Genomic DNA, 13,664 nt, shown 5'->3' on the forward strand with positions numbered 1-13,664 from the left:
TACTCACACCTACCCCCAAAACCTCCGGATTCCCCCATATCAAAGCCCATTCCTGTTTCCTCTGTAAAAATAACACAGCCCACCTGAAAACTGTATAAAAACCCCTTGATTTCAGACCTTGGGGTTCGCAACCTCTGCTCTGCTCCGAGCATGTTTCGAACCTCTGATCGATCAGATTAAACTTGGAACTTGCCTGCAATTTGCTGAGCACGTGCCTTTTTCACTATTCTGTGCTGGGCAACTGGGGGGTCGGGTCGTCCGGATTTTTCATTTTTGGCGAGCCACCAGGAGACCCTTACACACCCCACCCGAGCCGGACGAGTGAACAAGGTCTGCTTGGTGAGTTCCCTGGGATCCCTTCTCCCTCCTCCTCCCCTTAGCTCCCTCTCTAGTTCCCCGTGTGCTTTGCTCTGGGTTTATCTGTGGGATGCGCTATTGCAAACAGACCTGGTAATTCGACTAAGGGGCTTAGTCGTGGAAGTGTGTGACTTTGGAATCCCAGACTGAGGTTCCCACTCGAGGCGTATACCGAGTGGCAAAGGAGTTGACGAACTCCAACGCAAAGTCACATCCCTGGCCGCGCGCACCAGGGTGCCTAGGAGGCGATTTAAAGCAACGGGGAAGACGTTCCCTGGTTGCAGGGAGGAGGTCTGTCTGTGTAAAGGTTTGTCTGCGTCGTAGGTTTGCTTTCTGTCGCTATTATTGGATTTGAAACTGTTGTTGGAATATTGGCTTGCGATTTGAGTTGAATATCTGGCAATTCTGATATCGTCATTGTGTTTCTCTATTGTGAGTCCCTTCGGGCTCGTCTTTTGACTGTTGAGCCGAAAAACTTTCTGTTTAAGATCTCTCACTAACTGTATCTAAACTAACGCTACTGAGTCCGACCGCAAAAGTCCCCCGGAGCCAGGTACCCTGTCTTCTCCATAAAGGACGTGGTCCGATAGATAAATCCTGGTGAAGAATAAAGGGTCTCAGTCAAGTCTCTCCAGATAGACTTGCCCTCCAGCAAGACAAACTGAGCACCGGTTAGGCACACATTGGTTTAAGCAATACACTACTCCCTCAAGTGGTCGGACATTCTTTTTCTATGTCTTCTGTGACTAATTCTTTCTGTCCTCTTACTTGTAACTGGACTAATCCAGCCTCATATTCTGGTACACTCATCCCAGTTTGTTGTTTTCTCTCTACGGAACACCCTACCCTTGTTTTCGTGTTCCAAATCGGACTCTGTATTGTGTTTTTTTTATTCCTTGTTGGTTGTTACACTGTTAGGTGTGGAAAGAGGGTTTGATATATTGCTGTGTGAAAGAGAGACTTGGTAACAGCTGTTTGTGCATAAGGCTGGTGAGACCAGGCAGCAATGGGACAGGTACCATCCACACCACTTGCTCTTACACTAGAGCACTGGAAAGAAGTTAACAAAAGGGCAAGAAAACAATCTTGGGTTATAAAGAAGAGAAAATGGCAGGCATTTTGCTCTTCCGAATGGCCCTCCTTTGGTGTAGAATGGCCTAAGGGAGGCTCTTTTCATTTGCCATCCGTACGGAAAGTAAAAAGCGTTATCTACCGCGCCAAACCCGAGGGACACCCAGAACAGGAGTCCTATATTCTTGTTTGGGAAGATTTGTGTGAAAGCCCCCCGGAATGGATGCGCCCCTTTCTGTTTCCAACAGCTCCCGACAGCCTGGTCGCCTTGCCGCCTGACCCTGAGCGCTCTTCCTCACCCCCACCTACTAACCATAGCATTCTTCCCGTAAGAACCCAAGAAGGAGGCGCCCCGGAGGAGATAACGAAGCAAGCCCCTCCCGGCTCACCTCTATGCCCACCACAGTTCCCCAACATTTATCCAGATACAACTGATCTTCTTCTTTTCGAGCCCCCCCCTTACAGGCCCACAGAACGGAGATTCGCCCAGCCCGCATCCACACAACGGGAGGCACCTGTCTCCCCTGCGTCTCCCTCAACTTGCGAAAGTTCGGAGAAGCAGGGAGCAGGTCAGGGGGCGTGGCTACTTTCTGGGTCTGCAGAGCAGAGAGCGTCTGCTCTCTCTGCGTCTGCCCTCTCTGCGTCTCCCTCAACTTGCGAAAGTTCAGAGAAGCAGGGAGCAGGTCAGGGGGCGTGGTGGGTCACCCCAGCACCTGCACTAGGAAGAGGGGGACAGCCCACCCCAGCTCCTGCCTCGATCTGCGGGAATGCAGGAAGTGCAGACCAGGGGACGCGGCGGCTCACCGCAGCGCCTGCATTCGGGAGAGGGGAACCATCCACACTGTCAGCTCCCACTGCCCCTCCCCAGCCACCACCACCACTATTAACCAAGGGGCATGACCGGGCCCCTTGCCTGCCTTCTGTTTTAACAACAGACGGACAGGTATCATACTATCCACCTTCCCCCCCTGACTCAGAGGGAGGGGATGGACGCACAGGACCAGCTGCAGGGACCCGGAGCCAGCTAAGAGGACAAAGCTCTGCCCCTCTTGCAGCATCTATAATGCCACTAAGACCAGTGGTTCCCAACGTTCCTTTGCCCGATGGGCATGGTGGAAATATGCCTACCTTACAGTACTGGCCTTTTCCCTCCTCTGATTTGTACAATTGGAAGCTAAATCATCCTTCTTTTTCAGAGGACCCTACTAAATTAATCAACCTTTTTGACTCCCTAATGAACACTCATCAACCAACCTGGGATGATTGCCAACAACTGATAAAAACCCTCTTTACTACTGAGGAACAAAATAGAATCCTGGCCGCAGCACGGAAAAATGTGATTGGGAATGGTGGTCTGATCACCGACAGGCCTGATGAAATAGATGACATCTTTCCTTTGCGCAGACCTGACTGGGACCCCAACGCTCCTGGAGGTAGGGAACATCTGTCCACTTATCGCCAGACACTCATAAGAGGTCTCCGGGAAGCTGCTAGAAAGCCCACAAATTTAGCCAAGGTAAAAGAAATAATACAAGGGCCAGAGGAGCCACCAGCTGTCTTCCTAGAAAGACTAATGGAGGCATATAGGCGATATACCCCATTTGACCCTGCTTCTGAGGTCCATCAGGCATCAGTAATCATGGCTTTTGTAGGACAGTCAGCAACAGATATTAGAAGGAAGGCTAGAAAACATACAAGGCAAAAATTTGCAGGATGTGTTAAAAGAGGCAGAAAAGATATATGAGAAAAGAGAAACAAAAGAAGAAAGAGAAGAAAGGTTAGAAAAGGAACGTAGAGAGTGGGAAGAAGAGAGAGAAAAGCGTAAGAAGGAAGAGGAAGAGAAAGAAAGATTAGAGAGAGAGCGGAAGGAAGATCGGAGAGATTACAGGAGAACTAAGGAAATAGCAAGAGCCCTGGCCGTAGCAGTCAGTGCAGAAAGGGCAGACAGGGACCTGGGCCCACGTAAGAACCCGGGATGGAGCTCAGGCCCACGTCGCGATTTAGGATCACGACGGAAGCCGCGCAAGCTCGAGAAGGACCAGTGTGTTCGATGTGGACAGATAGGGCACTGGGCACGGGAGTGCTCCCAACCCCCGAAACCTCGCTCAACAAAAACCCTAGCAATAGACTCCGAATGAGGGGGTCGGGGCTCCAATCCCCTCCCAGAGCTCAGGGCTAAGTTTAAAGTGGAGGGGACTCCCGTGGATTTTGAGTTAGATTCAGGAGCAGTATATTCAGTCCTGAAGAAACCACTAGGGCCATTGGCAAACAAACTAACTTTAGTACAGGGAGCAAATGGAAGCAAGTACAGACCCTGGACTACTAGTCGTACAATGGATCTGGGGAGAGGAGAAATAAAGCACTCCTTCCTGGTCATTCCAGACTGTCCTTCACCTTTAATGGGTCGAGACCTATTAACTAAATTAAGGGCACAAATTACTTTTGAGGAAACAGGCCCTGAGGTAATTTTTAGGAATCCAAAAGTCCAACCTATTGGAACATCCATTCTAACCATGAGAGCTGAAGACGAGTATAGAATATTTGAGGAAGAAATCCATACCTCCAAAACAGATCTGGACTGGTGGTTAAAAATAGCACCAGCAGCATGGGCCGAGACTGCTGGACTAGGGCTGGCGAAACTACAGGCACCAGTAGTGGTGGAATTAAAGGCAACCGCAACCCCTGTAAGAATCAGGCAATACCCCATGAGTCAAGAAGCAAAGCAGGGAATAACTCCCCACATCAGAAAGCTCTATAAGCAAGGAATTCTGGTAAAATGCCAGTCCCAATGGAATACTCCACTCCTCCCTGTCAAGAAACCTAGCTCCGGGGACTATAGACCAGTACAGGACTTGAGGGCAGTTAATGCCCGGGTGGAAGACATTCACCCTACGGTGCCCAACCCCTACAATCTGCTTAGTACCCTCAGTCCAGACAGAATTTGGTACACTGTGTTGGATTTGAAAGATGCCTTTTTCTGCTTACCCTTGCACCCAGCTAGCCAGCCATTGTTTGCTTTCGAGTGGACAGACACGGAGGCCGGCATCTCAGGCCAGCTGACATGGACACGACTCCCGCAAGGATTTAAAAACTCCCCCACCATTTTTGATGAAGCTTTGCATCAGGACCTACGTGCTTTTCGCGAACAACACCCACAGGTAACTCTGTTAGAGTATGTCAATGACCTGTTGATCGCTGCCGAAACCGAGGGCAGTTGCAGGCAAGCCACTCTAGATTTGCTACAAGAGCTAGCCCAGCTGGGATACCGGGCCTCTGCCAAGAAGGCCCAATTATGCAGACAGGAGGTAACGTTCCTAGGATATACCCTACGTGATGGCAAACGATGGCTGACGGAGGCTCGGAAAAAAGTAATTGCCCAAATCCCGCCACCAACAACACGGCGACAGCTGCGTGAGTTCCTGGGAACAGCAGGGTTTTGCCGTTTATGGATTCCGGGTTTTGCCAACCTGGCAGCACCTCTATACCATCTCACAAAGGGAGATGCAGCATTTGAATGGACTCCTGATTGCCAACAAGCCTTCGATGCAATCAAGACGGCCCTGCTGTCCGCCCCAGCGCTGGCTCTACCTGATGTGAGTAAGCCATTCACTTTATTTTTGGAAGAAAGAGGCGGGGTGGCCAGAGGCGTCTTAACCCAAACACTCGGGCCGTGGAAAAGACCGGTTGCCTACTTATCAAAGAAATTGGACACAGTAGCCAGTGGCTGGCCCAAGTGCCTTAGGGCAATTGCAGCCGCGGCCCTTTTGGTAAAAGATGCTGACAAAATCTCCCTTGGGCAAAAGCTAACTATAGTAGCCCCACATGCACTGGAAAGCATCATCCGCCAGCCTCCGGACCGGTGGCTCTCAAACGCAAGAATTACACACTATCAAAGTATTCTGCTAGACAAAGACAGAATTCATATCGGAGTACCCGCCACCTTAAACCCGGCCACTCTGCTGCCTGAAGAAGAAGCAGAGCCGGTACTGCACAAATGCCAAGACATACTGGCTGAGGAAAGCAGTACCAGAAAAGATCTCCAGGACCAGCCGTTAAAGCAGTCAGATGTGATATGGTTTACAGACGGGAGCAGTTTTGTAAAAGGAGGAGAAAGAAGAGCCGGAGCAGCAGTAGTAAGCAATCGTAAAGTGGTTTGGGCCCAACGGCTGCCAGATGGAACTTCTGCTCAGCGGGCAGAACTAATTGCATTAACAAAAGCTTTAAAATTAGCAAAGGGGAAGAAAGCCACCATCTACACAGATAGTCGGTATGCTTTTGGAACCGCCCACGTCCATGGCATAATTTATCAAAGACGAGGGCTGCTGACTTCAGCGGGAAAGGACATTAAAAATAAAAAGGAAATACTGGAATTATTATCTGCCCTTCAACTCCCCAAAGAACTGGCCATCGTTCACTGCCCCGGACATCAAAAAGGAAATGGAGCAGTAGCAGCAGGGAACCGAAAAGCAGATGCAGAGGCAAAGGCTGCAGCTGAGGGACTACTGCCCTGCCCCGTCGCAGGACCAAGGCCACTTCAGGAGGAGGCATTAGTATGGGTCAGAGAAGACATCCCTATACCTCCACTCAAGCCGGAGTGGAAAACTACAAAAATTGCTGAACTAGATCCGGAAGAAATAGAAGAGCCTGACCCAGAGGCAAGAAGGTTGTTGCCACTCAAGGAAGTACCTAGACAAGAGAAAACTTCAAGAATTCAAGAGTACCTAAAAACACTCCATCGCCTCACCCACCTAGGGCCCAGGAAAATGTTAGAAATTGCAAGAGACTGGCTGGGGGACACGCGCCCCGAGGAAATAAAAAGACTTGCAGAACAAGTTGTTAAGTCGTGCCAGCCATGTCAGCTGGTAAATGCCTACCCTGGAAGAATCAAAATGGGAAAACGATTAAGAGGAACACGACCTGGACAGCACTGGGAGATTGACTTCACCGAGATCAAGCCCACCAAATATGGACTGAAATACCTATTAGTTTTTGTGGACACTTTTTCCGGCTGGGTAGAAGCCTACCCCTGTAAAAATGAAACTGCGCAAATGGTATCTAAGAAAATTCTGGATGATATTTTCCCCAGGTTCGGACTTCCCCAGGTAATCGGGTCCGATAACGGACCTGCTTTCGTGGCCCAGGTAAGTCAGGGATTGGCCAGGGCTCTGGGAATCAATTGGAAGCTACATTGTGCCTATCATCCCCACAGCTCAGGACAGGTAGAGCGTATGAATAGAACTAGTAAGGAGACTTTAACTAAATTATCTCTAGAGACTGGCGTAAGTGACTGGATTTCCCTCCTCCCTTCAGCCCTTTTCCGGGCTCGAAACACCCCTCTCCCCTCGCAGTGTAGTTTAACCCCTTTTGAAATCCTATATGGGGCTCCTCCCCCAGTAAAAGTTATAACTGATACTTATGAACCTTCTCTTGCTTCCTCTTCCCCCTTGACTGCCCGACTGGCTGCTGTCACCACGCTGCAAAAGTGCATCTGGAAAAATCTTCAGCAGGCATACGAGCCCGGGGACCTGACAGTACCACACAACTACAAGCCAGGAGACTCAGTCCTCGTGCGGCGACATCGTGCTCTAACACTAGAACCCAGGTGGAAGGGACCGTATGTTGTCCTCCTCACGACCCCTACTGCAGTTAAGGTAGACGGTATTGCGGCGTGGATACACGCCTCACATTTAAAGCCAGCACCAATAGAATTTAATCAGAATGAGTGGGCAGTGGAGCGAGCAGAAAACCCGCTCAAAATCCGGCTTAAACGCCAGCAAACTGCTCCTCCTGCCTCAACTCCTGTGGTTACTTCTAATGCCCCCAGTCTTAGGGGGGTTTGATCGGCCAGTGGAACACCAAAAGCTGTTAAGGACTCTCTACGGTAACCCCTGTGACTGCCCCGGAGGTCATCAGTTCAAACCTGAGTACCGAGCTACACAGGCAGTCGACTGTGGCACTAAAACGGCCTATCTCCAGCTCAAGCCATCAGCTTCCACAGGTGAAATCAAGGCTCAGTGGGTATGTAAGCAAAAACCCCAACCCCTTCCCCCGGACACGAAAGGAACCTGCCCCCCAGGATGTGTAGAGCTAACTCAGGTACACTCACGGTGCTATAAAACCTATCAGCAGTGCGTTAAAAATGGCCAACTCTACCTGGTGGCGAAACTAACTGATACCTACAAGGGGAGCACTGGAGGTGAATGGGGTCCTGAAACTTTTAAAACTCCATACGGGGCAGCACATTGTCTAGCAAATATTGGAGATGTGGTCTGCTGGCCTCTAAAAGCCCCTTTACATATATCAGATGGGGGAGGGCCCACAGATCAAGAAAAAGAAAAGGAAGCCATAGAATGGGCCGAAAAGGAAGTTTATAACCTAATGCCAAACTGGCCCAAGCACCCCTCCCTTCAAGCTAGGGTGCTAAATGAGGATCTGGATTCAAATATACACGACATTCTAAAGTACACTCACAAGCTCTTAAACCAAACCAACCCAGGCTTAGCGGCTGACTGCTGGCTATGCATGAAAATGAGTAACGATTGGCCATTAGCAATACCTGTGCCTAAACCAAATATAAGTAGCTTTTCAAACTGCACCTATACCAAGCCCTTTAAGGTAATCCCTCAGGAATTTGACTCCTCCACTTGCTATGTTAGAAATTACTCACTAACCATAGATTTAGGGCAAGTACCAACAACAAGGTGCTCTAACATCTCCGAAGTCTCTTTGGACTTGGGATGCCTCCCCCCAGGACAGGTCTGGGTCTGTGGAGGAAATTTGGCTTATCCAGTGTTACCCAGAAATAGCACAGGCATTTGTGCACCTGCCTTCCTGCTACCCAACATTGATGTTCTCCCAGGAACTGAACCAGTCCCTCTTCCCAGCATAGACCTCCTGGGAGGACACCGAACTCGTAGGGCTGTAGTATTACTACCCCTGCTGGCTGCGTTAGGGGTGGTCGGAGGATTAGGAATGGGAGCTGCAGGGTTAGGAGTTTCATTGGACCGGTATAATAAGTTATCTGATCGACTGGCCTCAGACATCCGGCAGGTTTACAAGTCTATCCAGGACCTACAAGACCAGCATGACTCACTCGCCCGGGTGGTCCTGCAAAATCGGAGGGGACTGGACTTAATCCTAGCCGAGAAAGGAGGATTGTGTGTAGCTTTACAAGAAGAATGTTGCTTTTATGTTAATAAATCCGGAATAGTACGAGACAGAATAAAGAAACACCAGGAAGAATTAGCAAAGCGAAGGGAGGAACTCTATGATCAACCGTTATGGTCTCTATGGGGAGGAATCCTCCCCTACCTCCTGCCTCTACTTGGTCCACTGCTAAGTGTACTCTTAGTAGTTGCAGTAGGACCCTGTATCGTAAACAGAGTTGTAACTTTTATCCGCACTCAAGTGGGGGAAGTTAAGCTAATGGTGCTAAGGCAGCAATATCAGGAAGTACCCACAAAACTCTGAGTAACCACTTGCTGCACCTTGAACTTAACCCCTGAAACCAACTCTGCCCCACCTCAGCAGGAAGTAGTTACAGAAGAGAAACCGTCTGCCCAAAATCCCTTCAATGTTCTTGGCTAGCAGTGGTTACTTCGGTTACTTCTGTGTTAATTCTAAGATTAGAATTATTAACAAGAAGGAGTGGGAAATGAAAGAAGTGAAAAACATATTTTCCCCTACACATTCCTGATGGGAGTTGTCTGTCTCTTTCTCATGCAATGCAATGTTCCCCCCTCACCCTCCCCTCTGTGTTAACTACCTGCTTGTCTTTTATCTACTGAGTTACAGGTGCTGATCCATTTGCTGGCTCCCCATGGTTTTACAGACCTTGCATTAATTATCCTGAAGACATCTTGGAGACTTAATGTCTGGATCCCGCTCACTTGGAGACTTGAAGTCTGGACCCTACTCACACCTACCCCCAAAACCTCCGGATTCCCCCATATCAAAGCCCATTCCTGTTTCCTCTGTAAAAATAACACAGCCCACCTGAAAACTGTATAAAAACCCCTTGATTTCAGACCTTGGGGTTCGCAACCTCTGCTCTGCTCCGAGCATGTTTCGAACCTCTGATCGATCAGATTAAACTTGGAACTTGCCTGCAATTTGCTGAGCACGTGCCTTTTTCACTATTCTGTGCTGGGCAACTGGGGGGTCGGGTCGTCCGGATTTTTCACCATCACTCTACCAGGTCTAAGTAAAAGGGTAAAGCAGGGAAAAGCTTAGCGTACTGAATGAACAGCAGTGAGAGGTGAAGCATATTACTCACTTTATAAAAGAGAGGCAAAAGCTGAAGGGGGAAACCTGACATTCCAAAGGGCAGGTGAGGGCAGAGGGCAGACCAGGACAGGGGTGTACATGGTCTGTGCCTGTCTGAGGCAGAAACATTTTTTTTTATGGTTGGTGGTGCTACTCTTCAACCATGGCATAAAGTCCACTTCCTAGTGAAAATGTACATTGGTCTTTTTGAGAAGAGGGCTTTGATGGGTAGATGAGGTGGAATTTGGAGCAGGAACTATGTGGCATTCATCTAGGGATGATCAATTGACCCCTATGCAGATACTGCACAGAGCCAAATTGTGCCAGAAAGAGGGAGCTGTGATGTCAGAATGTTTGTGACATCGAAGGTCATAAGTCATAGTCAAGGCCTGAAGTTTCAGGAACACGTGTGTTTTTGGGGAGGGTCACCTCTCCAACCAGGATTGGGACCTGAACTTTACCTCTCATTTTGTTCATCCCAGAGCACTAAGCTTCAAAGTCTTAAGGTGAAGGGGAATGCTCCTTGGAAGTTGGAGGCTACAGGAAAGTATCAAGTGCTTTCTACACAGGGGTCCCATTTCTCAGACCCTAAGACCTGTCTTAGGGCAGGATTGGTGCTCCTCCACCCCTTATCTTATCTTCATTTGCTCCGGATGACAGCTTTGTCATCACTCCCTCAATTGGAGCTGCACAAATTAATAGTCTCTACAGCAAAAGGACCAGTGTCTCAACCAACTGAAGCCAAACTACTGGTCACGTTTGATGGAGCAGTCTGTAAGAGTGAACAGCTACACCAGCGGGGGCTGCTGCCCAGCCTGCTTCAGTAATTGCTTCGCTAGCAGATGCAATAACAGAACAAGGTAGATTTAGAAAAATACAAAAGGCTCTAAGAGAGGCTGGGAAGAGAGGGACAGCAAACTACTGGGCACCATTCTACCATCAGCTCAATCCAAACCTCTTCACTAACTTTCCTCACATTCAGGGGCTCTAAATGCCATCAGGCAGGCAAACTAGCAGGTTGAGGCTCCACTGAATGCCATAAGACTGAGTCAGATTGCCATAATAATTGTAGAGAAGCAGAATCCTGATCCAGATATAGGCAGGTTGTGGGACAGGGGAAAACGTGGGACATTTATAGTGGGAAATTTGCCCTGGTAAATGGTGGTGTACATTCGATGACTAAAACCCTTCTATAAATATTTCTTTAACCATGATGATTAAATAAAGAAATATTTTTTAAATATTCAAATCAAGAGACAGTGTCAGGATCCTCAGAGAGAGAAGTCACCTTTGGAGGATTAAAAGAGGGGCTACAATATTAGGATGGTCGAGGAGGCCCAATCCAGTCATTCTATCTACGTTAATTGTCTAAAGCAGGGGCTCCCCCACAGCAGGAAGTGGAAAGACTAGTGCAGTTGGAGTCGGTGCCAAGGGTAGAGGTGATTTAAAATGTGGACCGAAAATCAAGGAATTGGAGTGTTCCATGTAATTTGGTCCCCAAAGTGACCATTATGTGCTGCGGACCCTTTACCCTAATGAGATAAATAGTCCCTAAGCACAACCTTAGTGAGTTCATTTTCCCACTGAGAGTCAAGCGGGAGCATGAAGAAGCAAATATAAAATATGAATTATGAAATATGAAATAAATGAGATCACACAGAATGCATGGGGACTTGGGTCTAGAAAGACGAAGACAAATTTATTTTTTGAGCTGGGTAACTTTTAAAGGTTGAGCTCTGGAATGTGGGGTGTAATTTTGGAGATCAAAGAAAGTGGGAGATGGTCAGAGAAACAGAATGAAAAGCCATGGCTAAAATCTGCATATTAAAGAACCAATACTGAAGGTGAAAGGCAGTTTCTGTTGTGGGTTTGCTTTGTTTGGGGTAAGCAAGAGAAACCAGGTAATTTTCAGGAAAGTGGGAAGAGAGAGAAATGTTTTAGAGTTTTGGGGAAAACTGAAAATTGCTTTACTCATGAGCTAAGTTTTGGGAAAAACATGATCTTGGCGCCAAGGTAGCAGAGATCACAGAGAGCTGGTCAGTGGGAGACTTTTGGTGGGATTTCTACTGTGCTTCTTTGTTAGAAAGAAATATAGAAGCCTGATTTCTAATAATGGTCAAAAATAGAGAGATAGTTACAGCCACGTTTAGAATTATCGCTAAACAATCCACGCAAAGGGTCAACTGATTTGACTGCTCTAAGCGGGCCTTTTTGGCAAATAATTCTTTTTTCAGGAGTGCAACACTTCTGATGTGTGTCCTTCCTGAGTGGGGTGTAACAATTATGAGCCTGAAACACCCTTCTAGGCCTCCTACGACACCATTCTTTATACATTACCCTTCCGAGAATAGCTGAACCTGAGAGTTTTCCTGAAAAGAAGATATGAGTGCACATCATCCACACACAGCTTGGAAACCCAGGTAGCCAGTGAAGGGTCTGAGAAGAGTATGCTTCCCTAGATACGTCCACCAGTTCACCCCTTCAACCTCTCACCCATAGATGGAATACCCTATGTCAAAGCAGATAGAGAGTAGGAGAACCAGCAGGCAGAAGAGAAAGCAATGTACCAGAGATAGGAAGAATAAGACCAACTCTCAGATCTGTGGGGAGCAGGAGGCAGCAAGTTCTGGGATAGAAAGGCTGTCTTCCTGGAGAAAACCTGGACCTCAAGGAAGTCAGCGATGGACTCAGTACAAAGTGAACCAGTTCTGGGTTCAACGTGTATTGTTTTTTAATAGGTTTCACAGAGAACATCAACTCAAAATAACATTCATCTTAATAACTTCTCTCTCCTTCCCTTCTTACTGATGCTTCCTACAACAAGGTAGTTTGCGGGGACTTTCTAGAATAAACCTTGATAATAAGTGCACCATGAAAAATGGCCAAAGGTGGGTCTGGAGTGATATAACAGAGGGTAGGGCACTTGCCTTGCATGCTCTCGACCTGGGTTTGGTCACCGGCATTCCCCATGACCCCCTGAGCATGCCAGGAAGGTGTCCTGAGCATTGCCGGTGTGGTTAAAAAAAAAAGACAAAAAAAAAGACCAAAAAAAAAAAAAAAAGAACAAGAAGAAGAAGAAAAATGGCCAAAGGAAAGACAAATAAAGACTCAAGGCTTAGGAGAGCAGGGAAACAGGGCGGGCTGAAATCTCCCCCATGTAATGAGAAAGCTTTCTGGTTGCTGAAGAGACTGCAGAAGCATTAAGAAATCCAAGCAGGGGCCGGAGCAATAGTACAGTGTTAGGGTGATGGCTGACCCAGGATTGACTGCTGTTTTTTTTTTTTTTTTTTTTTTTTTTTTGTGGTTTTTGGGTCACGCCCGGCAGTACTCAGGGGTTTTTCCTGGCTCCGTGCTCAGAAATTGCTCCTGGCAGGCACGGGGGACCATATGGGACGCTGGGATTCGAACCGATGACCTTCTGCATGAAAGGTAAACGCCTTACCTCCATGCTATCTCTCCAGCCCCTGGATTGACTGCTGTTTGATCCACGTCCATACCATATGACCCCCAAGGAGCGATTTCTGAGAGCATAGCCAGAAGTAGCCCCTGAGCGTCACTGGGTATGGTCCCCTGCCAAAAAAAATGAGATCCAGATAAACCAGTATATTGAGCATATGAATGAGCTCGTCTCATGTCCAGTATGAGATTTGCTAGAGATGGACAAGTAACCTTGTAGCAAGTAAGCTGTGGATTTTGTCCAACCTACAAAGCCTGTAGTCTGTCAAAAGATATCGTGTGATATGGGGACAGATGGACCTGCCATGCCCTTCCTTTGAATGTCCATTGCTGTGTTGTTGTTGTTGTTGTTTTTTAACGAATTAGAACATTTATTTTGTTTTATATTGAGAGAAGATATTTTGGACACTAGTGACCTCTGGTTTTGTGTTGTATTCTGGTATTTTGTCAGGGAAAGCAGGTCTGCAATGACAGTTATAATTTGGAAGGCCTGAAAGTCATGGCCAACGAACATA

This window comes from Suncus etruscus, chromosome 7, assembly GCF_024139225.1.
Source record: "Suncus etruscus isolate mSunEtr1 chromosome 7, mSunEtr1.pri.cur, whole genome shotgun sequence".
NCBI classification, from domain to species: domain Eukaryota; kingdom Metazoa; phylum Chordata; class Mammalia; order Eulipotyphla; family Soricidae; genus Suncus; species Suncus etruscus.